Here is a 27948-nt window from a genome sequence, read left to right as displayed (position 1 = left end):
CGTATTCACACCTGTGGACAAACCATTCAGCTGTGAGCAGTGTGGAAAGGCTTTTACTCGGAAGAGTTATCTAGCAAAACATCAACTCATTCACAGTGGAGTTAAACCATTCAACTGTGATCAGTGTGGAAAGGCTTTTACTCTGAAGAGTAATCTAGCAAAACATCAACTCATTCACAGTGGAGTTAAACCATTCAACTGTGATCAGTGTGGAAAGGCTTTTACTCAGAAGAGTAATCTGGCAAAACATCAACTCATTCACAGTGGAGTTAAACCATTCAGCTGTGATCAGTGTGGAAAGGCTTTTACTGACAAGAGAAACTTAAAAAGTCATCAACTCATTCACAGTGGAGTTAAACCATTCTACTGTGATCAGTGTGTGAAAACCTTTACTCAACATGAACAGTTGTTTATCCATCAATGCCCCCATTCTGGTACAAAGCGGTACCACTGTGACTCCTGTGAAAAAAACTTTCAAGCACCAACAAAGCTTAAAATGTCACCAACGCATCCACACTGGATATGATGTGTATGTATGTGATTACTGTGGCGAACTATTTGTACAGTACTCACAGTTAAAAGCTCATGAAGTGACCCACACTGGGGTTAAACCATATGTTTGTGACCAGTGTGGGAAACGCTACAGCTACATTTCACACCTCAAAGTTCACCAACGTGTCCACACTGGGGAGAGACCATACAGATGTGAGGAGTGTAAGAAGACTTTTAGAACTTTGGGTTCCCTGAAACAACACCAGCAGATCCACACCAGAAAGAAAGCATTCAATCAGTGTCACAGTGAGGTATGTAAAGACTGGTCTCAGTCACAGTGTACACACAGTTATGTATTGGATAATTTTGGCTATTGCTGCAAAATTGTTTCAAAACTGTTTTGAACAACTGTGGTCAGTTGAATTCTGTTAACACATTATCAGCTGTCGTTCAGTCTCACCTGTATTCGTTTTGACACAGAAATCTGGTCCAGGTTAATCTGGGGATGCAGGTTAGATTAGGAATTGTGACGTAATCAGACAACTGAATGTTAAATTCCAACAGTTAAGTTAGGGTGACCATATTCTGTTTCTCTGAAAAGAGGACACACTAGCCTATTCAATGTTCAGTTCGCCCATTCTTCAAAATAATGTGTCTAATGGCAAATGAAAAAAATATAGAAATAATACCTCAAGTCAACAGTCCTTTTTTTACCTCTGCCAGGAGGTTGTGTAATCACCGGAGTTTGTTTGTCTGTCTGTCCGTCTGTGTGAGTGTGTGTGTGTGTTTGCTGTTAACAGCATAACTCAAAAAGTTGTGGACGGATTTTCACCAAATTTTTACAGAATGTCCGGAAGGCCAAAGGTAACAATCGATTAGATTTTGGAGGTGATCCGGATCACCGTCTGGATCCAGGATTTTTTTGAAGGACTTTGTACATCTGTCAATTGGACAGACAGAGGTCGCTGCAACGATCCCGGGCGACGGCCGAATCCCCCGCGGCCGCTTCGGGCTGCCCGGGCAAGTCGGGACCGACGAAACGAAGCGGCGGCGACGCGTACGGTACGGTCACGCGCGCGCAACGGTACGTGCGTGCGGCGGCGCCGCCTGCAAAACACTGTGCTGTTATACACTGTACATGCATGTTATGCTTTCTGCACAAACTGTTGAAACTCAATACAATCCATGACTTTTTGAGTTATGCCATTAACAGACAGACAGACAGATACATGGCCTGGCGGAGGTCTGCGCTCTCCGAGTGCTTTTCTAGTTTCCTTCTTTTTCCTTTTCTTATTAGCTACAGAGACATAAGTCCCAGCTTTGCAGACTGTACATTCTGCCTCCCATTTGACACGACCCGGACGAAAACAGGGGTACTTTTTTCGCATTTCATCAGTGAAATGACATTTGCGTTTCGGTATTTTCTTTCAGTTCGAGAGTTCTCTCGCAGTGTGCCTACCTGCCTGTCAGCCTGCGAGGAGTGAGTGAGTGTGGAGCGCCTCTGTACTGCTTTGTGATCCGGGGTTCAGCTCAAACTCCGCCTCTCAGAGCGTGTTTCCAAAAAACCATTCAACGTGAATGACAAATACACTGGTCTGTGACGCGCTCAAGCTAGGCAAGATCAAAAACCCGGACATTTGAAGGACTTTATAAACGCCGGCCGGACAGGCCGGACAGCCTCTCAAAAGAGGACATGTCCGGGCAAAAGAGGACGTATGGTCACCCTAGTTAAGTGTCTTCAGATGTCATTTGGGGTGCTCTCTATCTCAGGCAAGGCATCAGTTCTTCAATGCTGCAGGAAACACTGACGTTCTCTGTGTTTGTTTGTTTTCCAAGCAGAACGGAACAGATGGACAAAACTCTCAGACTTGTCAGCACTCTGCCAATGGTGAACAGTGCTGCTTTGACCAGTCTGGACCAACGTCCAATCAACAAGGAACCCTACAACGACACCATCGTATGCACACTGGACACAGACTGAACCCCTGCCAAGAAGATTTCTCCATGCAGGATTCAGTAGAAGTTCATGAAGTCCTCCACAAACTTAAAGTCCTTGAGATCCGGCTTCACAGAATTCAGGTCTAATTTCTTGTTTTACTGTCTTCGTTGCTTCGTTGCAAAATCCATTAAGAGGAAAGCTGTCGTTAACAGATGTGACTGGTAAATTAATTAAACCATTCAAAGTGGTTACTCATTTAAATGAATTATCAGTGGCAGAGGGATAGACGTGTGGATGGAGGCAGTGAGCAGCAGGTAGAATTTCCTCAATTACCACCCTTTAAGCTGCGGTCAATTTTCCCCTGAAATTTCTACTGAAGATGTACAGAAAGTAAATTGAATGCTGTTCTTGAACTGTTTGGAGTACAGGCATGGTTGGGGTCTCCTTTAAAAGCTGACAACCTGAATTTTCACCCAGTGCAGTCAGAATTACTCTAGGTGCTACTGACAGAGTTATTTATGTTGGAACACACTGAATTAGGATGAATTTTATTCACGCCTAAATTTTTTCCCTAATAAAACACCTGAAAATTAGTGTGGCAGCACTGTGACAGCTTGAAACACAACAAGGCAACAGCCTGGGGTCTTACATAGTTCAGGACAAAATTTCAGAGCAATACTACAAGAAATGAGTGTTTCACACGTTTTTGTACTAATATGCCCAATTATGTCAATTTTGGACACCCTATGTACACCCTGTGCAAAAATGGTATATGTTCGTTTATCAGCCCTTTTTCACATTATTTTCACTCCAAAAACTCATAAAGAACTCAAAAAATCACTTCAGATAAGCTTCAGTGTGGATCTTGATCTGAATCAGAGGCACAGACGGAGACAGAAAAGCTGCAGCTCCTGGCCGCAGCAGGAGAGCAGGAGGTGTGAAAAATCACACAGAGCCGCTAAAACCCGCCTCTCGGCTATTCAGCAAGCTCATTGGCTACATGCCCTGTCCGTCAAACGTTTCCTCCGACGTGATTTGCTCAGAATTTACTGATGAGATGAGGGTCACCAGATCCATCGTTGGCTGTTTAGGCTTCGGAGGCAGCGATGAGTCACTTGATTGGTTGAAATGCGGTTGGAATCGAAAGCAGAGGCTTCAGTCGCCATTTTCAGACCGAGACCGTGTGGATTTCTGAATGCTTCATAAAATTATGGATAAAAATGCAGTGAATTATGGAACACGCGGCTCCACCATGCGCCACGTGGACGCGCACGGAGCCGAGCTATTTGTGGATTATTTACTTATTTCTAGACATGTTTTGGAGAAAATATGATACTTGCTAGTATTGTCTGGATGACTACTCTTGGATTATGGCCGGTTTTGTGGATTATTTTCATCGTTGACCGGTAAAAGACCATCCAAAGGTAAGTTATGCCCTTTATGTGTCCTTTAAATTTTTGTTGTTTGTTTTAGAAATGTGTTTATATTACCCGCTGTGGTAATCACATCTGAAAGTGGTTTATACCGGCGGATTCATGAGACTCTAAGCTTTCCATGCATGTATAGTGTTTCTATCATCGCGTTTGAAGCTAAAAATGCTTTTGCCGTTAAACTTCAGCAGGCCATTTTGGGCCCGAATACGGGCCCGTGCGGGTTAAGTGGTTGTTCCTCAGATCCCTCTGGGCTGCAGGAACCCGTTAGATGCAGAGCTGGTGCAGTGATTCTCTGATGGTTTATCATAATTAATTTAGGAGATTACTGACCGTAGGTATCTATCTATCCATCTATAATCTATCTATAGGAATCTCTAATATTGAACAAGTAGATCAACTAATCTCAGATTACGTGTGAGTTGAAATAAAAAAACATGAAGTGTTCTATGAAAAGTCCAATCTTTGAAAGCTGACATGTCGTTTAGAATCATTTCTTTGTAAATTAGCTTCATCCAGTCATTACCATGACATTGGCATCATGGAACCATGACCACATATATGTGTCTGGAGATAGTGGCATTTTTATAACGCCACATTTTCATGCTTTGACAGATACAGTGAGGAAAAAAGTTTTCAGACACCCTGAAAATTTTTACACAATCTTAAATATCATCATGAAATATTTGTTAGTCTTTTTGTGTGTTTCTAAGGGTGTGGCTGCATCAGACAGACACAAATACAAATGATATATTTTTTTGTTTGTTGTTTACAAGAAAAACTAACAAAACTAAATTCTACCAAATTTCTCGTTTTATGGAACCAGTCAATTTTCAGTTTTTAATGTCTTTTTTAGGATGTGTTTAGTTTTATGATTGTACTAAAATAAATGACTCTAGAAGACCTCAAAGTGATTCTTAATGCAGTATTTCACAAAGGTATGGGATGTCCAAAAACTTTTTTCCACTGCTGTATTTAACAACAATCTGATCTGCTGATGTTAGCAAGACAAACAAGTGAAGGTTTCAGGCTTTTATCTAGAATTGTTCTTGAGATATTCATCTTCAAACAGCCTCAAATTTCAATGTGAGAAAAGAAAAACGAGTGAAACTGGGTCTACAGTCCACTGAAAAACCTCTAAGAAAGTATCTGACATATTGGGTGATGTGTATGACCCAGCACCCACAGCTGGTTGGGTGTCATGTGGCTCTGCGTTCTGATTGGATGATTGTCCAACCACTGCCACAAGTATGAAGGTCATCCTGCAGGCGTGGCAGGAACACGGAGTGGAAACACAATAGATGTGTTCATCTGGCCATGCTGAGGGAACCCTCTGCTTCAAGCTAGTGGAGAACATCATAGTAGGTAGAGTCCCTATATTATCAGAGTATCGACATGACGGGTCCAAAAAATTTTGGTCACGTGATCAATATGCGCCATTTTGCTTCCTATTCATGAACGCCGGGTTTTCTGTTAACGTTGTTTACACTGCAGAGAGTAATTCTAGGTCCTTTTTCGCTTCTTAAATACCTGAAAAATGACAGGCTGTTGTGCCTTTGGGTGCACAAATCGATCGTAGAAGGGATTCCACATGTTTAGATTTCCCAGTAATAGTCAAAGAAGGAAACTGTGGGAAAATAAAGTCCGGAGAGTGGGATGGAAACCGACTTCATCGTTTTTGTGCCAGGTTAGTCCCATGTATGTACTTTCATGTTATGGTGTATGGGTGAATGACAGATAGAAAAGTTTGATGTGATTTTAGGCAGTTGTGGTTATTTTGACTTTGACCATATTCATGCATGGAGATGTGTTACTGGTGACTGTTGGGTACCGTAACCCGTTAAACCTCCGTATTCGGGCTGTCTTGAGATGTGCAAACGTATTTTGCTAAATTGACCGAAGCTGCAAACTCGATGACAGAAACATTATACACCCATGGAAAGCTTAGATTCTCATGAATCCACCGGTATAAACCACTTTCAAATGTGATTACCACAGCGGGTAATATAAACACATTTGTCCAACAAATAACATAAACAGCAAAACTCACCTTTGAATCCTCATAACTAGTCACAGATGAAAATATTCCACTAAAAACGGCCATAATCCAACCTTGGACATCCAGAAAAAAAAAGCCAGTAATATATTTTGTCCAAAACATGTCTTCAAATCAGTAAACAATCCACAAGTAGCAAGTTTTTGTGAATGTGCACCTCGCGCTGCGCGTCCCATATTGAGTGAATAGAAACAAAATGGCTTCAAATCCCCAGTTGTCGCTGCTCTGATAATACAGGGGCTCTAATAGTAGGTGCTGGTTACTGCCCCCTACAGGTCTCTACACAGTCCTTAATCCTGGAGAATTAGAAAATGACTAAAAAATATATTTTAACTTTATACAATAAAAAATTAACTTACACTCAACTTCTCACATGACTAATTAACCCTGTCCTGTGGGTCAAAATGGACTCGTTTTAAAGTTTGAAAATGTGGGAATAAATATTTTCACAGTGAAACTTCTGATGGCCACGTTTTCAACATTTTTGGGAAATCTTTGAACATTTTTAGGTGGAAATAAAAACTTAAAAATATTTCTAAAGAACATTCACAAAAAAATCAACCAAAATCCAGTGAAATTAACTGGATTGTTGATGATGTTTTTAAAGAAAATATTAGAAGTTTTACTGAAATGTATATAATCACTTTAGATATTTTTAGGATTTTTTGGTAAGATTTTTACTATTTTTTTTTGGAAAATAGTTATAACAATTTTCTTGCCAAATTTGGGTGATTTTTTTGAAAAGAAAACTTTTATGAAATTACTGGAATTTTCTTCCTGAAGGTTTTACAAATTTTCAGAAATTTGGGGAATTTTTTTATTTTTTTAGACAAGGAAACAATGTTTTTTGTGCCTGTAAAATGAGGACAACAGGAGGGTTAAAACATTAAAAGGCAACATCATTAAGGTTTCTTTTATCAAACGTTTTTCATCAACAAGTACACAAAATAGATTAAAAATATAATCTAACATATTTACTGATTAAAAACTTTGAATTTCTTCTTTATGTTGTTCTTCTGCATAACTCACTATTTCAAACTGGCTCATGTTACTTCCATGTGATCTGCCATTAAAACGGCCACATTCTACCATAAACACTGTAAATAATAACACGCCTGCTCAAAGTTAAAGGCCAACATACGACCCAAACATGACATGGATTTGGTGCCACTTTCAACTAAGATGATCTCTTCTGTTAAACAAAGCGTTGATTGTGAATCTTTTTTCCAGATATGAAGCTGCTCCTTCCAGGTCCACAGACAGTAAACAAAACAAAGCTCTCTGTAAAAACCCTCAGAATGTTGAATAGAATAAATGTGGACAGTTTCATGACTGTAAGAGAAGATTTCTGGATCATTTTGTGTCTCATTTGTGTCATTATGTGTTTTGTTTTGTTCAGTTTACGTCTTTCTGTCTGGTTTTAAACAGTTTGCATCTTTTCATGTTATTTTTTCTTCCATTTTGGTCATTTTGTGCCTTTATTTTGACCAATATGTGTCTCATTATGATCACTTTGTGTGTTTTTAAGTTTATTTCTGTTTAAAATTGTTCATCTTGTTAGTTCTTTTGGTCAGTTCACGTCTATTTCATCATTCTGTGACTCAGTGGCCATTTCTGTTTCAGTTTTCATCTCATTTTTGCTCTGAATTGCTCATTTTATCTCATTTTGGTCATTTTCCATCACTTTAAAGTTGTTTTTGTTCAATTTTGGTCATTTTGCATCTTATTGGATCATTTTGGTCATTTTGTGTCAGAATGTGTTTAATTTTGATCAGTTTACATCTTTTGGTCCGTTTTTAAACATGTTGCATCTTTTCGTGTTTTTTTTGTGGTAATTTTTATTTTTTTTTCATCAAGTTTTGGTCATTTATGTGTCTAATTCAGGTAATGTTCCTTCTCTTTATGTTGTGTTTTTGTACCATTTTGGTCATTTAAAGTTTTTTGTTCCATTGTGGACATTTTGTGTCTCATTTAGATCATTTTTTTGTGTCATTTTGGACATTTTGCATCAGTTTAAGGTTTTTCTGTTTCATTTTATGTCTCATTTTGTGCATTTCAGTCTGTTTTTAGGGAAAAAGTGTCATAAATCAGACTGTCAATGATATGTGAACAAACCTTTCTGTAAAAACTTTCAGAATGTTGAATAGAATAAATGTGGACTGACTAGGTAACCTTACAGAACCTTTACTGTTGTGATGTACGCATTAACCTGACTTTATGCACTCCAAGGCGCGGGGGAGGGGTGAAATTACGAATTATGGAATGTGAATATAATAATAACGATAATAATAATGATAAAATATTAAATAAATAAAATAAAACCCTTCCCCCCCGCTGTATGTCTCACACACACACACACACACACACACAAAGGCATGTTCGCCTGTGGGGGAGAAAGCACAAAATTTAAATTTGAATCTCACCTTTTGGTTTTTAAGAACACATTTGCTTCTGTTACATACCAGCATCTGGCTCTGAAAGACTGCTGAGAGTTTGTCTTTGCTTCTTTAACCCTCTAAGACCAAAAAATAAAGACAACTTAAAAAGTTTCTATAAATAAATAATGTACGGAGGCTGTATTTTTGCAGCAGTGGGTTTTACAGGGTTAAAAAGATATTTCTGTATTGAAATCACAATTATTTAGATGTCAGTTGTTCTCCAGCTGCTTAAATATATAGTTTGTTAAATTATGCTCCATAAACCAGCTCTAAATGAGGTCAACTTAAGCCTCTAAGACCAAAAAATAAAGAAAACTTAAAAACATACACATGTGAGAAAGAATTGATATAGGAAAAAATAAAATTAAGTAAAACAAAAAGTTTCTCTAAATAATGTAAGGAGGCTGTATTTTTGCAGCAGTAACAGTAACAGTTTCTACCCCACAGCAATAACTACCCTCAATGCCTTAAGGAATGTCTGATTGAGTATTTATTTATTGTTTTTCTATTTATTAACTTGTGTTGTCTTTTTTAATGATGCTCTGACTGTCTGGTACTTTTAAATGTTGTTGTACTGGTTACAATGACAATAAAGGACTATTCTATTCAGTGGGTTTTACAGGATTAAAAGGTATTTCTGTATTGAAATCACAATTATTTGGATATCAGTTGTTCTACAGATATATAGTTTGTTAAATTAGGCTCCATAAACCCAGCTCAACAAAAGAAAAAGTTAGAACTTGCTCGCACAAGCACAGGCATGTCGAAACATGTCTGAGCTCAACAAAAGAAAAAGTTAAGAGTTCGCACACACAAGCTCAGGCATGTCTGAGCTCAACAAAAGCACAGTAGCCAATTATGTTTATTCCACCTGATTAACATCCCTGTGAAACAAGCAGAGGACACCTTTTTTATGGAAAGGCTACTTCATGTGACACAGCTGACCCAGACCCCAGTACCTTACAACGGACTCTGTCGCTCCTGTTCTATTACAGACGATGACTTCATTTAACGGTAGGCATGCAGATGTACCTTTTACATATATATTATACTGCATGTATTCTGTGTGTACAACGAGATTAAGCAATCAGATGAAACAAAATCAGATGATATTACTAATGGCACAGCAAGAAACCAGCAAATATAGAAGAAAAATCTCATGTACAACTGTAGAAACCTTTATAGATGCTTATTTGTTCTACTAAAGGTTGTAAATAACACAAAATAATAATATATTTGGTGTAAACATCACTTTTTTATAAATGTAAAATTGTGTTTTTGCTGATATATTGTTTGAAAAATGAAATATTAATGACAAAAAATGACTGTTATTGGCAGCAAGTAAAAGAAGGCCTCACAAGAAAATAGTTCAAAGTAGAAATAGATAAATAGATTGATTTAACACGAGGCGCTTATCAGTATAAGTAGACTATAAAACCCATAAACTCCCATTTTACTGGAACTTATGTGGTATCAGATACAAGCGGTTCTCTTATTTACTTTTATTTCTATTCCTTTTTTTAAATACACAAATGAATTACAAAGAAAAAAACAGCAGTTTAGCTGCACATTTCTGCACATGTATGACAACATAATAATGTAAAATAGTGCAGAAATTACATAGAAGGTGCAGTTTGTATGTAAACGTGTAGTTTCAGTAAATAAATACAAAGTGCATGAGGAAGTAGGTGCAGATATTTCCAGATTCTGTAAATTCAAAAGTGAGTAAATGATATTAAATTTAAGTACTACTTTGTATTTTATCAGATCTGAAGCATCTACTGGGTTTAAAATCCAGTTTTTCAGTTAGTTTGAAGTCACTGAATAAATATTTATTGCAGTAAAACCATTTAAAGATGACTTAGAGGAAGAATTCACCCGTTTTAGACAAGAAAAGCAAACAAAAGTGCATTTTTTACAGTTAAACAGATCATTTTGGGGTTTGTTTTGAGGTTTTTATCTGCATCCCAATAGAAATAATTCAGTTTCTGCTACTCACAGCTTTTTCCAGAGGTATTTTTCTATTACTGTTAGGAATCTACAACAAAATCTGACTTTTCTGTGTGTGCTGCTGTTTATTTCCACTAATTCGGACAGTGTGTCTGTAAATAAATGTGGCTGTTGAATACAAAATAAATTCCCCATGGAGGCAGAAATGTAACACATATCTCCAAATAAAACCAAAACCACATATGTAAATGCTCAGAAAATACAGTTTTATATCATTTATGTGATGCAGAACTTCTCGTTTTCCATCCTAAAGCCGACATGTTTGTATAAATGTCAGATTTTAGTGGTGAGTCGGTCATGAGGCGGTGCAGCCTTCCCTCCATCAGTGGATGCTGATGTGAGGTGAATCCACATTTAGATCTTCATATGTGTCTGTTTGAGTAATTATTAAACCTCCGTCTAGTTTCCTGTGAACATACGTATGGGAGAAACGGACTTTATCAGAGAGGGAATGGAACAATCTCTTCCTGTAGAGTCACACTTGAAACCAATCCTCCATCTGTGACTCTGAGTGGCTCCAATTTGTTCCTTCACTCCTTTGTTCGTCCGTTGGGGAAGCTTCACGTCGTCTTTCTGGATTGTTTTTTGTTTTTTCTCTCCTTCAGTTCGACTCGTGTCCCCGTCAGAGAGGACCAGGTCCAGCATCTGGAGCTGGCTCAGGATCTCGCTCGCATCTTCAACCACCGATTCTGAGACTTTTTCCCTGAACCTGGAGCTCTGCTGAGCAAGAAAACACAAACACACACTCACATTCAGTAGGATTTAGCTGGTTTTAGGGTGTAACTGGTGGAAAATAGTGATTATTGTTACATAGAATCACAGATGATGAAAAATAAAGAGAAAATGTGATGTTTTTCTCCACTTTATATGGTTTTAATTGAAACGGAGTCCAAAGTGACGTCTGATATCTAATTATAGCTGCAAAACTCTGCAGCTTCATGTTTTTATGCATAAATTGTGAGTTTCGTTGAGTAAAAGTGGGAAACAACTCAATAAAACTTCATCTTGGTGCATTAAACTTCTTTCAAACACACATTTAAGACGTTTCTTCAGTATTAGCAGATGTTCAAATGAAAATTTAACAGCGAGAGTTTATTCAGTGTAATTACAGTAATGAGTGTTTTTTTCTCCATTTTATATGATTGTAATTGGAAATGCTCAGTCAGTTAATCCAAAAATACACAAGATCATCACTTGCAGTTTTACTGATATATATGTAATCACTTTAGATATTTTTAGGATTTTTTTGGGAGATTTTTCTCATTTTTGAAAATATTTACAAAAAAATTTTTTTTTTTCCAAATTCTGGGACTTTGAAATAAAACTTTCAAGGAATTATTGGAATTTTCCTCTTGCAAAGTTTTGCAAATCTATAAGTTACTTACAACTTCACTAAAAAGGGATTTTTCTCTGCAATCATTTCAAAGGTTTAATTTCAAGAAATGTTCAAATGCTCCTACAGATTTACCTGCTGTTTCTGGATATACAATAGTAGTCTATTTGAGGCGTATACAGTATAGTGAAATATCGGTCAGAAGAATCAACCATCAAGCAGTACCTTTACATGCTTTAACTACATGATTGCTGCTAATAATTATGTGCATTTTCTTATCCCTTTGACGCACAACAGGGGTCAAGAGACACCCATTTTGCATTAAAAGGTTACATTGGGTTTTTAAGCATTTTTTTTTAGAAATCATACAGATTGAAGTGTTTTTACTTTACTGTATTGGTACTTTTGCTGAAGCAAAAGATCTGAATATTTTTCCACCAATGCATTTAAGTCAAAATCGTAAATCCTGATCATATATGTTGCTTGAAGGAAGTTGAGGATCTCCATAGTTTATTCATAGTCTTGGTGCCGCGTATGTCGGTATTCATTTTTGTGCCAATCCATCTATTTGTAGATATATTTGAATGTATAACCAACAGGTTTGACTTCATCTTCTGGACACAGTGAATATCTGCACCAAATTCCACGACTAAATCCAATATATTTGACCTGTTTTCACTGTTTCCATGCTTACATTAGCAGTAAACAAAAGTAAAGGCGAGTATGTCAACCACAATTTCATTAGTTTGGTCACAAGACTCAAGTACTGGAGAAATAGGAATTTTTACCTGCTGGTGGTGCTAAATGAAAAGTTCATCATCTCTTTCGGTTGGTGAGTTGACATCTTAAACTCAACCGTAAGTGTCTAATGTTAAAGTTTGGAAGATGGAAACTCAGTGGGACTATCAACTAACTTCCTAGTTTATCCTCAATTCTGCAAGCTTGCCATCTTCAAATAGGTCTTTTTTCTACATCATCCATGTGAAAACCAAAAACTTATTGATTTCCTGTCATATGTAGGGCTGCAACTAACAACTGTTTTCATTGTTGCATAATTTGCTGATTGTTTTCACAATCAGTCATTCATTGTTTGGACTATAATGTGTCAGAAAATGGTGAAATATATCAGTCAGTGTTTCCCAAAACCCAAATGTCGTCCTTGAATATCTTTTGTCCACAACCAAAAGCTATTCACCTTACTCTCATAGAGAAGTAGAGCAACCGCAAAATATGTTATTTTTAAATGAAAAAATACGGAAACCAGTTAACTGACCATTTATATAGTTGGAGATTCATTTAATAGTTGACAGGTAATTGATTATTTGTTGCTGTTTGGTTTGTTTTTGCCTTAAAACTCAGTAGAATTTGCTATCTGGAGACAGTTAGTCTGTACAATAAATTTCAAAAATCACGGCAGTCCATCCAGTGGTTGGAATCACGCCACCATTGTGGCTAATAACCAACACTGACCATAACCAGACAGAAAAACCTCTGTTCAATACCCACAGAGAGAAACCTGAACAAAAGTGGGTGACTCTAACCAACCAGGCAATAGTCTTAGTACTATACTCAAATGATGTTGGACAATATGTTTTTACTGTTTATTATACTTTATTCATTCATTTAACTGAATTTTGCCTCTAGGCACTGGGTTTAAAAGTTGTTTTAAAAGCTTTCCAGTAGAAAGTTCAACCCTCATTCTGTTTTTGGTCTGATTTGTATTTTCGTGTATACAATAGTTCAAATATTTTAAGTGTAGCATACAAGGGGTAAGTTGCAGCTGTAGTTAAAAAAAATATATTATGACTTGCAATTGCTCAACTTTCAGCTCATTGTTTTGATTCAGTCTCACCAGTCTTATTTGTAGGACTAGCTAGAAGCTGTTTTGAGGGAAAAGTAGCAGTCAGACAAAGTTAGACATTCACCATTTACCAGCTTTAACACACTGCTTTTTCCCCCTCAGAAGATTGTACAGAAAAAATGGAGCAAAAAGAAGGGTGAGTTTTGGGCTAGAATGAATTATTTGGACAGAAATTCCACTCCAAACTAATGCCAATGCTGCACAATCAGCTGGATTTTGAACAAAAAGCTAGTATCTGCTATCAAGTTGAGAACTAATGTTTCTACTGCACCCAAGTGGCAGAAAAAATATGCAGGTTTTCAAAAACTCGGTGTTAAAGAAAACTTATTCAGGTCATTAAACTCCCCATAATCAAAATTCTTTTGGGATGACCAAGATACTGATGGCAAGTCGGTCCTCAAAATAAAGTAATTAAAAATTGTGTAATTATGTAGCAAAATCTTAAAATAATGAAGATAACAGCAAACATGTAAAAATAATTGCTGATTTTAGATGCAGTAATTAGTTTTTGGAAGGTTAACATGTAAATTAATATATTATTTCTGTAACTGTATTTGTTATCTGTTATTTAACAACACTGGGAAAATCTGTAAAACAGTAAATTTCTCAAAATATGACAAATAAAAAGGTTTTTTTTTACAGTATAAATAAAAGTAGCACTACATCAATGTGAAACTGCTCCTAAAAGACAATGTGTAGTTTTTACATAAATAGAATTACAAATGCATTTATATGTAATATAACGCATGTTAAAGTTAAAGTACTAATTTTACATGAGAATAACTTTTGTCAAGTGGTATATTTTAATCTACTGATGTGCTTGCTATGTGCTCACAGAGTTAATTTTATTAGTTTACATTCTGCTGGATGGTTAAATCTGTAGAATGCATCATACTACATGAGTTGTTTTTCAAACCTATAGCTCTTTAAAGTTACATGTAATCATATAATCATTTCTAATTTATCACCTGTAAACAGCAATATAAACATGATATAGAACATTTGTCTGTATAAAGGCAATTTTAAGAGTTAAAACTTATGCCCCTAAGACATTGTATTTTCAATTTCAACTAATTTTTGTCTTTATTTTCCTGATTATGTATGTATGTATGTATGTATGTATTATGGTATGTATGTATGTGGTCATTAACGCCTCAAGTTGTTACAAATGGATCAATATCCATCAGACATCTAGTCAAAGCTACATTCCAGTGTTTGTTCAAAATCCAGCTGATTGTGCAGCATTGGCATTAGTTTGGAGTGGAATTTCTGTCCAAATAATTCATTCTAGCCCAAAACTCACCCTTCTTTTTGCTCCATTTTTTCTGTACAATCTTCTGAGGGGGAAAAAGCAGTGTGTTAAAGCTGGTAAATGGTGAATGTCTAACTTTGTCTGACTGCTACTTTTCCCTCAAAACAGCTTCTAGCTAGTCCTACAAATAAGACTGGTGAGACTGAATCAAATCAATGAGCTGAAAGTTGAGCAATTGCAAGTCATAATACCGTATTTTCACGACCAAAAGGCGCACTGTACCAAAAGGCGCAGTCTCAGTTATGTGTGCCATTACTGTATTTAACACACACATAAGGCGCACCTGATTATATGGCGAGGGTTTTATATACAATCCACGTCGGCCTTACAACAACAACACACACACAAGCATACAAGTGTGCGAATTTAAAAATAGAGCGGGAGCAAAACTGAGTTTGGTTGTGCTTTATTTAAGTATTGATTACAAAGTACTAACATTTTTTAAATCATCAATAGTCGCGGGCATGGTAAAACACAGATAAAACAAGCACACAAGTGTGCGTATTTAAAAATAGAGCGGGAGCAAAACTGAGTTTGGTATTCACTTTTTTTTTTTTTTAACCGGTAATCGTCATCAATCAAACCCATGGAAGTCCTCATCCTCTGTTTCTGAATTGAACAGCTGCGCTAAACCTCCATCAAACATGCCAGGTTCACTTTCTTCACTGTCAGAGTCACTTTCCGTGCCGTGCGGCGCCTCGGAAATGATGCCGGCTTTTGCGAAAGCTCGAACAACAGTGCCAGCAGACACGTTAGCCCAAGCATCTACAATCCATTGGCAAATTGTGGCGTAACTCGCCCGGCGCTGCCTTCCACTCTTAGTGAAACTGTGGTCTCCATCGGTCATCCATCGCTCCCACGCCGCTCGCAGCCTTACTTTGAACGGCCGGTTCACACCGATGTCCAGCGGTTGGAGTTCCTTTGTCAGGCCTCCCGGAATGAAGGCAAGCTCAGAGTTCATTTGCTTCACTTGTTTTTTCACATCGGCTGTGAGATGGGCACGCATAGAGTCACAGATCAACAGCGATGGTGATGCGTGGAAAAAACCACCTGGTCTACGTCCGCCTTACAACAACACACACAGGACGCACTGCACCATAGGGCGCGCCGCACAATTTGAAGAAAATCAAAGACTTTTATGTGCGCCTTATAGTCGTGAAAATACGGTATATATTTTTTAACTACAGCTGCAACTTACCCCTTGTATGCTACACTTAAAATATTTGAACTATTGTATACACAAAAATACAAATCAGACCAAAAACAGAATGAGGGTTGAACTTTCTACTGGAAAGCTTTTAAAACAACTTTTAAACCCAGTGCCTAGAGGCAAAATTCAGTTAAATGAATGAATAAAGTATAATAAACAGTAAAAACATATTGTCCAACATCATTTGAGTATAGTACTAAGACTGTGAAGTCAAACTTGAATGTGTGGGTGTGGCTGTTGGTGTCAGTGGTGATTGACAGCTCATGGGCACAGGTGGGTTGATCACCTCATAGTGCAGCTTCATTTCACAGGTGTTAAGTGTTGGTTGATTAGTGGCACAAAGAAACAGCACTCAGAGTCACGAAGCCTGCTAAGCCTGCTGAGAGTCCGGAGAGGCAGCCGGTAAGAGTTTAATCACTCTTTTAGCAAGTTGGGTTTTTCGGTGTGAAGCTGAGGTTGGTGTGTTAGTTTTTTGATTTGTGTGAGTGTTTAAATGTTTGTGGCACACAGGATCTGCTTGTGAATGAATGGATTTGTGGTTTTGTCTCGTAGTTCTTGCTATGCACAGTGGATGGATTGAGATTTTAGATTGGAGTTTATGCGCAGATGTAAATTTAAATGTCAGTTGGTCGCTGTGGAAGTCGTGTTTGAATGGTAGTTTAAAATATTTTTGCTGAGATGATTATCTTTATTTAAAATGAAATTTGTGTATTTAACATGGTGAAATGTTGTATTGTTTGCATGTTTTATTCTGTTGGTTTTTGTTTACGCATGTGCTTTTGTGTTTCTTCAGGTTTTTCACCTGAGCGGCCCATAAGCAGCCATAGTTAAATGAAATGAAATATTTTTAAAATTCCAATAAAAGAAGAAAAAAAATGCAAAAGACTGCCGGCCCTGAGTGAATTCCTGCATGACCCCGGACCCTTAAAATAAAGCTTCCTTTTTCAAGTTAGGAAGAGCAGGCTGGAGAGAACTAACTTGACAAAGACTATTGCCTGGTTGGTTGGAGTCACCCACTTTTGTTCAGGTTTCTCTCTGTGGGTATTGAACAGAGGTTTTTCTGTCTGGTTATGGTCAGTGTTGGTTATTAGCCACAATAGTGGCGTGATTCCAACCACTGGATGGACTGCCGTGATTTTTAAAATTTATTGTACAGACATTAACTGTCTCCAGATAGCAAATTCTACTGAGTTTTAAGGCAAAAACAAACCAAACAGCAACAAATAATCAATTACCTGTCAACTATTAAATGAATCTCCAACTATATAAATGGTCAGTTAACTGGTTTCCGTATTTTTTCATTTAAAAATAACATATTTTGCGGTTTCTCTACTTCTCTATGAGAGTAAGGTGAATAGCTTTTGGTTGTGGACAAAAGATATTCAAGGACGACATTTTGGTTTTGGGAAACACTGACTGATATATTTCACCATTTTCTGACACATTATAGTCCAAACAATGAATGACTGATTGTGAAAACAATCAGCAAATTATGCAACAATGAAAACAGTTGTTAGTTGCAGCCCTACATATGACAGGAAATCAATAAGTTTTTGGTTTTCACATGGATGATGGAGGAAAAAAGACCTATTTGAAGATGGCAAGCTTGCAGAATTGAGGATAAACTAGGAAGTTAGTTGATAGTCCCACTGAGTTTCCATCTTCCAAACTTTAACATTAGACACTTACGGTTGAGTTTAAGATGTCAACTCACCAACCGAAAGAGATGATGAACTTTTCATTTAGCACCACCAGCAGGTAAAAATTCCTATTTCTCCAGTACTTGAGTCTTGTGACCAAACTAACGAAACTGTGGTTGACATACTCGCCTTTACTTTTGTTTACTGCTAATGTAAGCATGGAAACAGTGAAAACAGGTCAAATATATTGGATTTAGTCGTGGAATTTGGTACAGATATTCATTGTGTCCAGAAGATGAAGTCAAACCTGTTGGTTATACATTCAAATATATCTACAAATAGATGGATTGGCACAAAAATGAATACCGACATACGCGGCACCAAGACTATGAATAAACTATGGAGATCCTCAACTTCCTTCAAGCAACATATATGATCAGGATTTACGATTTTGACTTAAATGCATTGGTGGAAAAATATTCAGATCTTTTGCTTCAGCAAAAGTACCAATACAGTAAAGTAAAAACACTTCAATCTGTATGATTTCTAAAAAAAAATGCTTAAAAACCCAATGTAACCTTTTAATGCAAAATGGGTGTCTCTTGACCCCTGTTGTGCGTCAAAGGGATAAGAAAATGCACATAATTATTAGCAGCAATCATGTAGTTAAAGCATGTAAAGGTACTGCTTGATGGTTGATTCTTCTGACCGATATTTCACTATACTGTATACGCCTTAAATAGACTACTATTGTATATCCAGAAACAGCAGGTAAATCTGTAGGAGCATTTGAACATTTCTTGAAATTAAACCTTTGAAATGATTGCAGAGAAAAATCCCTTTTTAGTGAAGTTGTAAGCAACTTATAGATTTGCAAAACTTTGCAAGAGGAAAATTCCAATAATTCCTTAAAAGTTTTATTTCAAAAAGTCCCAGAATTTGGAAAAAAAAAAAATTTTTGTAAATATTTTCAAAAATGAGAAAAATCTCCCCAAAAAAATCCTAAAAATATCTAAAGTGATTACATATATATCAGTAAAACATCTGTTTTCTTTAAGCATAAAGCAGCAGAGCTTTGGCTCCTGTTGCTGGATACCTGCGGCTGATAATCTTTAGTTTTTATGCATTAGCTGATTCAACATTTAAAATTAAAATCATACAAAGTGGAGCAAAACATTGAATATCACTACATGTAAATTTCAAGAATAAAATCTTACTCAAGTTTAAATTCTCATTTAAACAGCTGCTACTGCTAAATAATTGTCTTCAATGTGTGTTTTGAAAGAGTTTAACGGGTCAAGACGGAGTTTTCTTGAGGTTTTTCAAACATTTACTCAACAAAACTGACAATTTACGCATAAAAACAGAAAGCAGCAGAGATTCCACTCCTATTATTGGACATTAGACGTCTACGGGAACCGATAATCTTTAGTTTTTTTGAATTAATTCATGTTTAAGGCAGAGAAGAATGACACATCTGTCTTTATAAATGACAGATTATCTGTCAGCTGAAAATAAAAGATACATGTTTATAGAAAGTTAAGTCACATGTTTATGCTCTAAGACACACAAATGAAGTGTCATCTCTCAATTCTTATCTAAACAGCTGCTAATAGTTAAATGTTATTAAAATATTATTAGTTTTTTTGAGGTTTTTGTAACTTTTACTAAACAAAAAGTGAAGTCTTGCGCACGAAAACATAAAGCTGTAGAGTTTTGGCTCCTATAACTTCTTTCCTCCATTTCATAAAAGTCTGCAAATAATATAAAATAGAGAAAAACATTCAATGTTACTAGAATTTCCAAAAATAAAGTCTTTCTTAAGTGTAAATTGTCGTTGAAGCAGATGCTAATGCAGCAGAAATGTCTTAAATGTGTGTTTTAAAGAAGGAGTTTTCTTGAAGTTCTTGCCACTTTCACGAAATAAAACTCCTTGGTTCCTATTATTGGATATCAGACATCAACTGCAAGTGATGATCTTGTGTATTTTTGGATTAACTGATTGAGCATTTCCAATTACAATCATATAAAATGGAGAAAAAAACACTCAATATTACTGTAATTACAGTGAATAAACTCTCTCTCGCTGTTAAATTTTCATTTGAACATCTGCTAATACTGAAGAAACATCTTAAATGTGTGTTTGAAAGAAGTTTAATGCACCAAGATGAAGTTTTATTGAGTTGTTTCCCACTTTTTACTCAACGAAGCTCACAATTTACGCATAAAAACATGAAGCTGCAGAGTTTTGCAGCTATAATTAGATATCAGACGTCACTTTGGACTCCGTTTCAATTAAAACCATATAAAGTGGAGAAAAACATCACATTTTCTCTTTATTTTTCATCCTCTGTGATTCTATGTAACAATAATCACTATTTTCCAGCAGTTACACCCTAAAACCAGCTAAATCCTACTGAATGTGAGTCTGTGTTTGTGTTTTCTCAGTCAGCAGAGCTCCAACTTCAGGGAAAAAGTCTCCGAATCGGCGGTTGAAGATGTGAGCGAGATCCTGAGCCAGCTCCAGATGCTGGACCTGGTCCTCTCCGACGGGGACGCGAGTCGAACTGAAGGAGAGAAAAAAACAAAAAACAATCCAGAAAGACGACGTGAAGCTTCCCCAACGGCCGAACAAAGGAGTGAAGGAACAAATTGGAGCCACTCAGAGTCACAGATGGAGGATTGGTTTCAAGTGTGACTCTACAGGAAGAGATGGTTCCATTCCCTCTCTGATAAAGTCCGTTTCTCCCATACGTATGTTCACAGGAAACTAGACGGAGGTTTAATAATTACTCAAACAGACACATATGAAGATCTAAATGTGGATTCACCTCACATCAGCATCCACTGATGGAGGGAAGGCTGCACCGCCTCATGACCGACTCACCACTAAAATCTGACATTTATACAAACATGTCGGCTTTAGGATGGAAAACGAGAAGTTCTGCATCACATAAATGATATAAAACCGTATTTTCTGAGCGTTTACATATGTGGTTTTGGTTTTATTTGGAGATATGTGTTACATTTCGGCCTCCATGGGGAATTTATTTTGTATTCAACAGCCACATTTATTTACAGACACACTGTCCGAATTAGTGGAAATAAACAGCAGCACACACAGAAAAGTCAGATTTTGTTGTAGATTCCTAACAGTAATAGAAAAACACCTCTGGAAAAATGCTATGAGTAGCAGAAACTGAATTATTTCTATTGGGATGCAGATAAAAACCTCAAAATAAACCCCAAAATGATCTGTTTAACTGTAAAAAATGCACTTTTGTTTACTTTTCTTGTCTAAAACGGGTGAATTCTTCCTCTAAGTCATCTTTAAATGGTTTTACTGCAATAAATATTTATCCACTGACTTCAAACTAACTGAAAAACTGGATTTTAAACCCAGTAGATGCTTCAGATCTGATAAAATACAAAGTAGTACTTAAATTTAATATCATTTACTCACTTTTGAATTTACAGAATCTGGAAATATCTGCACCTACTTCCTCATGCACTTTGTATTTATTTACTGAAACTACACGTTTACATACAAACTGCACCTTCTATGTAATTTCTGCACTATTTTATATTATTATGTTGTCATACATGTGCAGAAATGTGCAGCTAAACTGCTGTTTTTTTCTTTGTAATTCATTTGTGTATTTAAATAAAAGGAATAGAAATAAAAGTAAATAAGAGAACCGCTTGTATCTGATACCACATAAGTTCCAGTAAAATGGGAGTTTATGGGTTTTATAGTCTACTTATACTGATAAGCGCCTCGTGTTAAATCAATCTATTTATCTATTTCTACTTTGAACTATTTTCTTGTGAGGCCTTCTTTTACTTGCTGCCAATAACAGTCATTTTTTGTCATTAATATTTCATTTTTCAAACAATATATCAGCAAAAACACAATTTTACATTTAAAAAAAGTGATGTTTACACCAAATATATTATTATTTTGGGTCATTTACAACCTTTAGTAGAACAAATAAGCATCTATAAAGGTTTCTACAGTTGTACATGAGATTTTTCTTCTATATTTGCTGGTTTCTTGCTGTGCCATTAGTAATATCATCTGATTTTGTTTCATCTGATTGCTTCATCTCGTTGTACACACAGAATACATGCAGTATAATATATATGTAAAAGGTACATCTGCATGCCTACCGTTAAATGAAGTCATCGTCTGTAATAGAACAGGAGCGACAGAGTCCGTTGTAAGGTACTGGGGTCTGGGTCAGCTGTGTCACATGAAGTAGCCTTTCCATAAAAAAGGTGTCCTCTGCTTGTTTCACAGGGATGTTAATCAGGTGGAATAAACATAATTGGCTACTGTGCTTTTGTTGAGCTCAGACATGCCTGAGCTTGTGTGTGCGAACTCTTAACTTTTTCTTTTGTTGAGCTCAGACATGTTTCGACATGCCTGTGCTTGTGCGAGCAAGTTCTAACTTTTTCTTTTGTTGAGCTGGGTTTATGGAGCCTAATTTAACAAACTATATATCTGTAGAACAACTGATATCCAAATAATTGTGATTTCAATACAGAAATACCTTTTAATCCTGTAAAACCCACTGAATAGAATAGTCCTTTATTGTCATTGTAACCAGTACAACAACATTTAAAAGTACCAGACAGTCAGAGCATCATTAAAAAAGACAACACAAGTTAATAAATAGAAAAACAATAAATAAATACTCAATCAGACATTCCTTAAGGCATTGAGGGTAGTTATTGCTGTGGGGTAGAAACTGTTACTGTTACTGCTGCAAAAATACAGCCTCCGTACATTATTTAGAGAAACTTTTTGTTTGACTTAATTTTATTTTTTCTATATCAATTCTTTCTCACATGTGTATGTTTTTAAGTTTTCTTTATTTTTTGGTCTGAGAGGCTTAAGTTGACCTCATTTAGAGCTGGTTTATGGAGCATAATTTAACAAACTATATATTTAAGCAGCTGGAGAACAACTGACATCTAAATACTTGTGATTTCAATACAGAAATATCTTTTTAACCCTGTAAAACCCACTGCTGCAAAAATACAGCCTCCTTACATTATTTATTTATAGAAACTTTTTAAGTTGTCTTTATTTTTTGGTCTTAGAGGGTTAAAGAAGCAAAGACAAACTCTCATTGGAGATTGAAGATGTCTGTGACTTAATCTAATACAATTTTGCTCTTTCACAGAGAGTAGAAAGATGAAAAACCTACAAGGATGTCTTACATAACACGATGTCATCTAGAATCTGCCTGTGCAACACCCTGCATTTGTTGTGGACTGCCAGTGCTGACTATTTACCAAATCTGTCCTCTCACTGCAAAAGTAGACAAGACATTATTTGACATTTACCATGTTGTGCAGGGACGCCACTGAAGAAGCACCTGTAACACAACACATTGTTGTTGTTGGCCTTGTTAATATATATATTTTTAAAATATGATCACGCATACTGTACACAAACACTATGCATGAAGATGAATAAAATTACTATACATGTACAACAGCATCATTCATTGAAGTGGAAACAATAACAGTCTGGTGAAATTAAAGAATATTAGCATTAGATTTTTTTGTTAAATGGCCAAATTCTGGTACCTCCACAAAGTAGCATTCATTTCCTTTTGTTAACTGCCTATATTTACTAACTCTACAATATCAGCCAGTCAGTCAATTTACCATGTCTGAGGGAAATATTAACATCAGATCCAATGTGGGATAGTACTCCTTGTGCTGCAGAGTGACCACCTGACCCAGATGATAGGTTTCTAGAACAATTGCAAATGAAAGTAGAAAGACTAAGTCCTTACACTGTTGGAAGGATTTTGTTCAAATCTAACACAAATAACTCTGCACTTTAAATACTATAGATTGGCTCATTAGAAAATAAAAAGCTGTTTGCTGAAACTTACTTTGTCTTCTGTCCTTCTAATGATCTTTGAAAAAGGAAAGCTCCCTGTATTGGATCTCTCGGTGCACTCATCACATTGTTCTCCTAAACAGATCAAAATTAGAACAGTTGAGAGGTACTGTTGTGAGTCAATGTCAACACTCATGATTTGTTCACGTTGACCATTGTTTTGATGCCATTTAACAGAGGGGACAAGAGCAACACTGGAACAGGCTTGATTTTCTTTTTATGCACGGCCTTATAGTAGTACATGACCAAACCCTCACTGAATGATTCAGACACCTTAACAGCAATGTAATGTGGTATGGAAACTCAATAGAATCTAACTGTACAATACATCCAAATGGAAACAAATGACAAATGACACTGCAACAATATCTCAGTATTGAAATAATACAAACATTGCTCTATAAGATAACTTTCACTGACTCAGCAAATAGTCAGACATAATTGGATTGACATTAAAACATGTTCTACATACCTGTAGTTTGACCTTTTCTTTTACCTCCTCTGTTTGGGCTCTTGCTCCCAGCCTTGCTTCCTTGAACTATGTTCACATGTCCCACCATGTGACTTGCAGGCTCTTTTCCAGCAGCTACACCTGAAGCTTTTTTAGAGTTTTTTTAGGGAAAGTATCAAAAATATATATTATTAATTTAAGGTAACTCTAATTTAAAATCAAAAACATCTCTGTAGATTTGAGAAATCTTGTATGTTATGAACCCCAGCAGAAAATGAACTGCCTTTCTGTAGCAGAGCTCCAGTCAACGTCGTCTTGACAAGTAATTCTTGTGTTCAAAACCGAAGTACTTCAGCTAGTAAATACTATGTAAGGCTTGATTAAAGATAATACTACACTTGTTTTTTATGAATCAGTACATGCCCTGTTCAGTTTCACTCAGAAATGTCCAGTCTGTCTTCTTTCACCCTTTCCACATCATAGCATAAAGACTCTGCATGACATCAGAGTCACAGGAGTCAATTTTATTGACCAGTCATCTTCTATGAGAGCATTAGAAATTAAAATGCTTCCATTTTGAAATCAGCATGTCAGTTGCAACATCACAAAGCAACATCATGCTGTGTAAACATGTTTTTTTTCCACCTATAGCACTTGGTTAAGTGTATTAAAATTCAAATTATAGTCACTACTCTGGACTAATTTTGGATGATATTTTTTCAATACATACCCTCATTCTGTGATTGAACCATTTGTCCTCTGGTGGACAAATGGCACAAAGAGAGACAAAAAAATGACCTGAATTAGATAAAAACACGACCAAAATTAGCCTCAAAATGACCAAACTGATCCAGAAATCTTTACTTACATTCATCACGGTCCAAATTTATTCTATTCAACATTCTGAAGGAGGTTTGTTCATAGATCATTTACTGTCTGATTGATACATTTATTTTTCTAAAGACATGCTGAAATGCACAAAATGATCCAATAAGATGGAAAATGACCAAAATTGAACAAAAACAACCTGAAAGTGATGGAAAATGACTAAAATGAGATATAAAATGAGCAATTCAGAGCAAAAATGAGATGAAAACTGAAATAGAAATGGCCACTGAGTCAAAGAATGATGAAATAGACGTGAACTGATCAAAAGAACTAACAAGATGAACAATTTTAAACAGAAACAAACTTAAAAACACACAGAATGACCAAAATGAACCACAAAATGGTCAAAATTAAGGCACAAAATGACCAAAATGGAAGAAAAATAACATGAAAAGATGCAAAATGTTTAAAACCTGACAGAAAGACGTAAACTGAACAAAACAAAACACATAATGACACAAATGAGACACAAAATGATCCAGAAATCTTCTCTTCCAGTCATGAAACTGTCCACATTTATTCTATTCAACATTCTGAGGGTTTTTACAGAGAGCTTTGTTTTGTTTACTGTCTGTGGACCTGGAAGGAGCAGCTTCATATCTGGAAAAAGATTCACAATCAACGGTTTGTTTAACAGAAGAGATCATCTTAGTTGAAAGTGGCACCAAATCCATGTTATGTTTGGGTCGTATGTTGGCCTTTAACTTTGAGCAGGTGTGTTATTATTTACAGTGTTTATGGTAGAATGTGGTCGTTTTAATGGCAGATCACATGGAAGTAACATGAGCCAGTTTGAAATAGTGAGTTATGCAGAAGAACAACATAAAGAAGAAATTCAAAGTTATTAATCAGTAAATATGTTAGATTATATTTTTAATCTATTTTGTGTACTTGTTGATGAAAAACGTTTCATAAAAGAAACCTTAATAATGATGCCTTTTAATGTTTTAACCCTCCTGTTGTCCTCATTTTACAGGTACCAAAAAACATTGTTTCCTTGTCGAAAAAAATAAAAAAAAACCTCAAATTTCTGAAAATTTGTAAAACCTTCAGGAAGAAAATTCCAGTAATTTTATAAAAGTTTTCTTTTCAAAAAATCACCCAAATTTGGCAAGAAAATTGTTGTAACTATTTTTTAAAAAATGAGTAAAAATCTTCCAAAAAAAATCCTAAAAATATCTAAAGTGATTATATGCATTTCAGTAAAACTTCTAATATTTTCTTTAAAAACATCATCAACAATCCAGTGAATTTCACTGGATTTTGGTTGATTTTTTTGTGAATGTTCTTTAGAAATATTTTTAAGTTTTTATTTCCACCTAAAAATGTTCAAAGATTTCCCAAAAATGTTGAAAACGTGGACATCAGAAGTTTCACTGTGAAAATATATATTTTTTCCCACATTTTCAAACTTTAAAACGAGTCAATTTTGACTCACAGGACAGGGTTAATTAGTCATGTGAGAAGTCGAGTGCAAGTTAATTTTTTATTATATAAAGTTGAAATATATTTTTAGTCATTTTCTAATTCTCCAGGATTAAGGACTGTGTAGAGACCTGTAGGGGGCAGTAACCAGCACCTACTATTAGAGCCTCTGTATTATCAGAGCAGCGACAACTGGGGATTTGAAGCCATTTTGTTTCCATTCACTCAATATGGGACGCGCAGTGCGAGGTGCACATTCACAAAAACTTGCTACTTGTGGATTGTTTACTGATTTGAAGACATGTTTTGGACAAAATATTACTGGCTTGTTTTTTCTGGATGTCCAAGGTTGGATTATGGCCGTTTTTAGTGGAATATTTTCATCTGTGACTAGTTATGAGGATTCAAAGGTGAGTTTTGCTGTTTATGTTATTTGTTGGACAAATGTGTTTATATTACCCGCTGTGGTAATCACATTTGAAAGTGGTTTATACCGGTGGATTCATGAGAATCTAAGCTTTCCATGGGTGTATAATGTTTCTGTCATCGAGTTTGCAGCTTTGGTCAATTTAGCAAAATACGTTTGCACATCTCAAGACGGCCCGAATACGGAAGTTTAACGGGTTACGGTACCCAACAGTCACCAGTAACACATCTCCATGCATGAATATGGTCAAAGTCAAAATAACCACAACTGCCTAAAATCACATCAAACTTTTCTATCTGTCATTCACCCATACATCATAACATGAAAGTACAAACATGGGACTAACCTGGCACAAAAACGATGAAGTCGGTTTCCATCCCACTCTCCGGACTTTATTTTCCCACAGTTTCCTTCTTTGACTATTACTGGGAAATCTAAACATGTGGAATCCCTTCTACGATCGATTTGTGCACCCAAAGGCACAACAGCCCATCATTTTTTCAGGTATTTAGGAAGCGAAAAAGGACCTAGAATTACTCTCTGCAGTGTAAACAACGTTAACAGAAAACCCGGCGTTCATGAATAGGAAACAAAATGGCACATATAGATCACGTGACCAAAATTTTTCGGACCCGTCATGTCGATACTCTGATAATATTAGGGACTCTACCTACTATGATGTTCTCCACTAGCTTGAAGCAGAGGGTTCCCTCAGCATGGCCAGATGAACACATATATTGTGTTTCCACTCCGTGTTCCTGCCACGCCTGCAGGATGACCTTCATACTTGTGGCAGTGGTTGGACAATCATCCAATCAGAACACAGAGCCACATGACACCCAACCAGCTGTGGGTGCTGGGTCATACACATCACCCAATATGTCAGATACTTTCTTAGAGGTTTTTCAGTGGACTGTAGACCCAGTTTCACTCGTTTTTCTTTTCTCACATTGAAATTTGAGGCTGTTTGAAGATGAATTATCTCAAGAACAATTCTAGATAAAAGCCTGAAACCTTCACTTGTTTGTCTTGCCAACAACAGCAGATCAGATTGTTGTTAAATGCAGCAGTGGAAAAAAGTTTTTGGACATCCCATACATTTCTGAAATACTGCAT

The 27948-nt window shown here is 36.3% G+C and overlaps 2 long non-coding RNA genes across 4 annotated transcripts; one reads left to right on the top strand and one right to left on the bottom strand.

Moving 5' to 3' along the window:
- Nucleotides 1-17: 17 nt before the first annotated feature.
- LOC127536765 (uncharacterized) lies at nucleotides 18-23033 on the top strand. 2 transcript variants are annotated; one of them, XR_007945959.1, is made up of 3 exons: nucleotides 18-803; nucleotides 2332-2571; nucleotides 22913-23033. It is a non-coding gene; the product is annotated as an uncharacterized LOC127536765 (long non-coding RNA). The 2 variants fall into 2 exon arrangements; XR_007945958.1 differs by lacking the exon at nucleotides 22913-23033 and having other exon boundaries at nucleotides 2332-8964.
- On the bottom strand, nucleotides 15262-27948 carry LOC127536764 (uncharacterized). Of its 2 annotated transcripts, none has more exons than XR_007945957.1 (5): nucleotides 24114-27948; nucleotides 23634-23716; nucleotides 23401-23489; nucleotides 21892-23105; nucleotides 15262-20288 (listed from the first exon to the last, which is right to left on the bottom strand). It is a non-coding gene; the product is annotated as an uncharacterized LOC127536764 (long non-coding RNA). The 2 variants fall into 2 exon arrangements; XR_007945956.1 differs by having other exon boundaries at nucleotides 23074-23105; nucleotides 24114-27930.

This window comes from Acanthochromis polyacanthus, chromosome 13 (assembly GCF_021347895.1).
Source record: "Acanthochromis polyacanthus isolate Apoly-LR-REF ecotype Palm Island chromosome 13, KAUST_Apoly_ChrSc, whole genome shotgun sequence".
In the NCBI taxonomy this organism is placed as follows: Eukaryota; Metazoa; Chordata; class Actinopteri; family Pomacentridae; genus Acanthochromis; species Acanthochromis polyacanthus.
The sequence above is the reverse complement of the archived record's forward strand: the minus strand, read 5'-3'. Positions and strand labels throughout refer to the sequence as shown.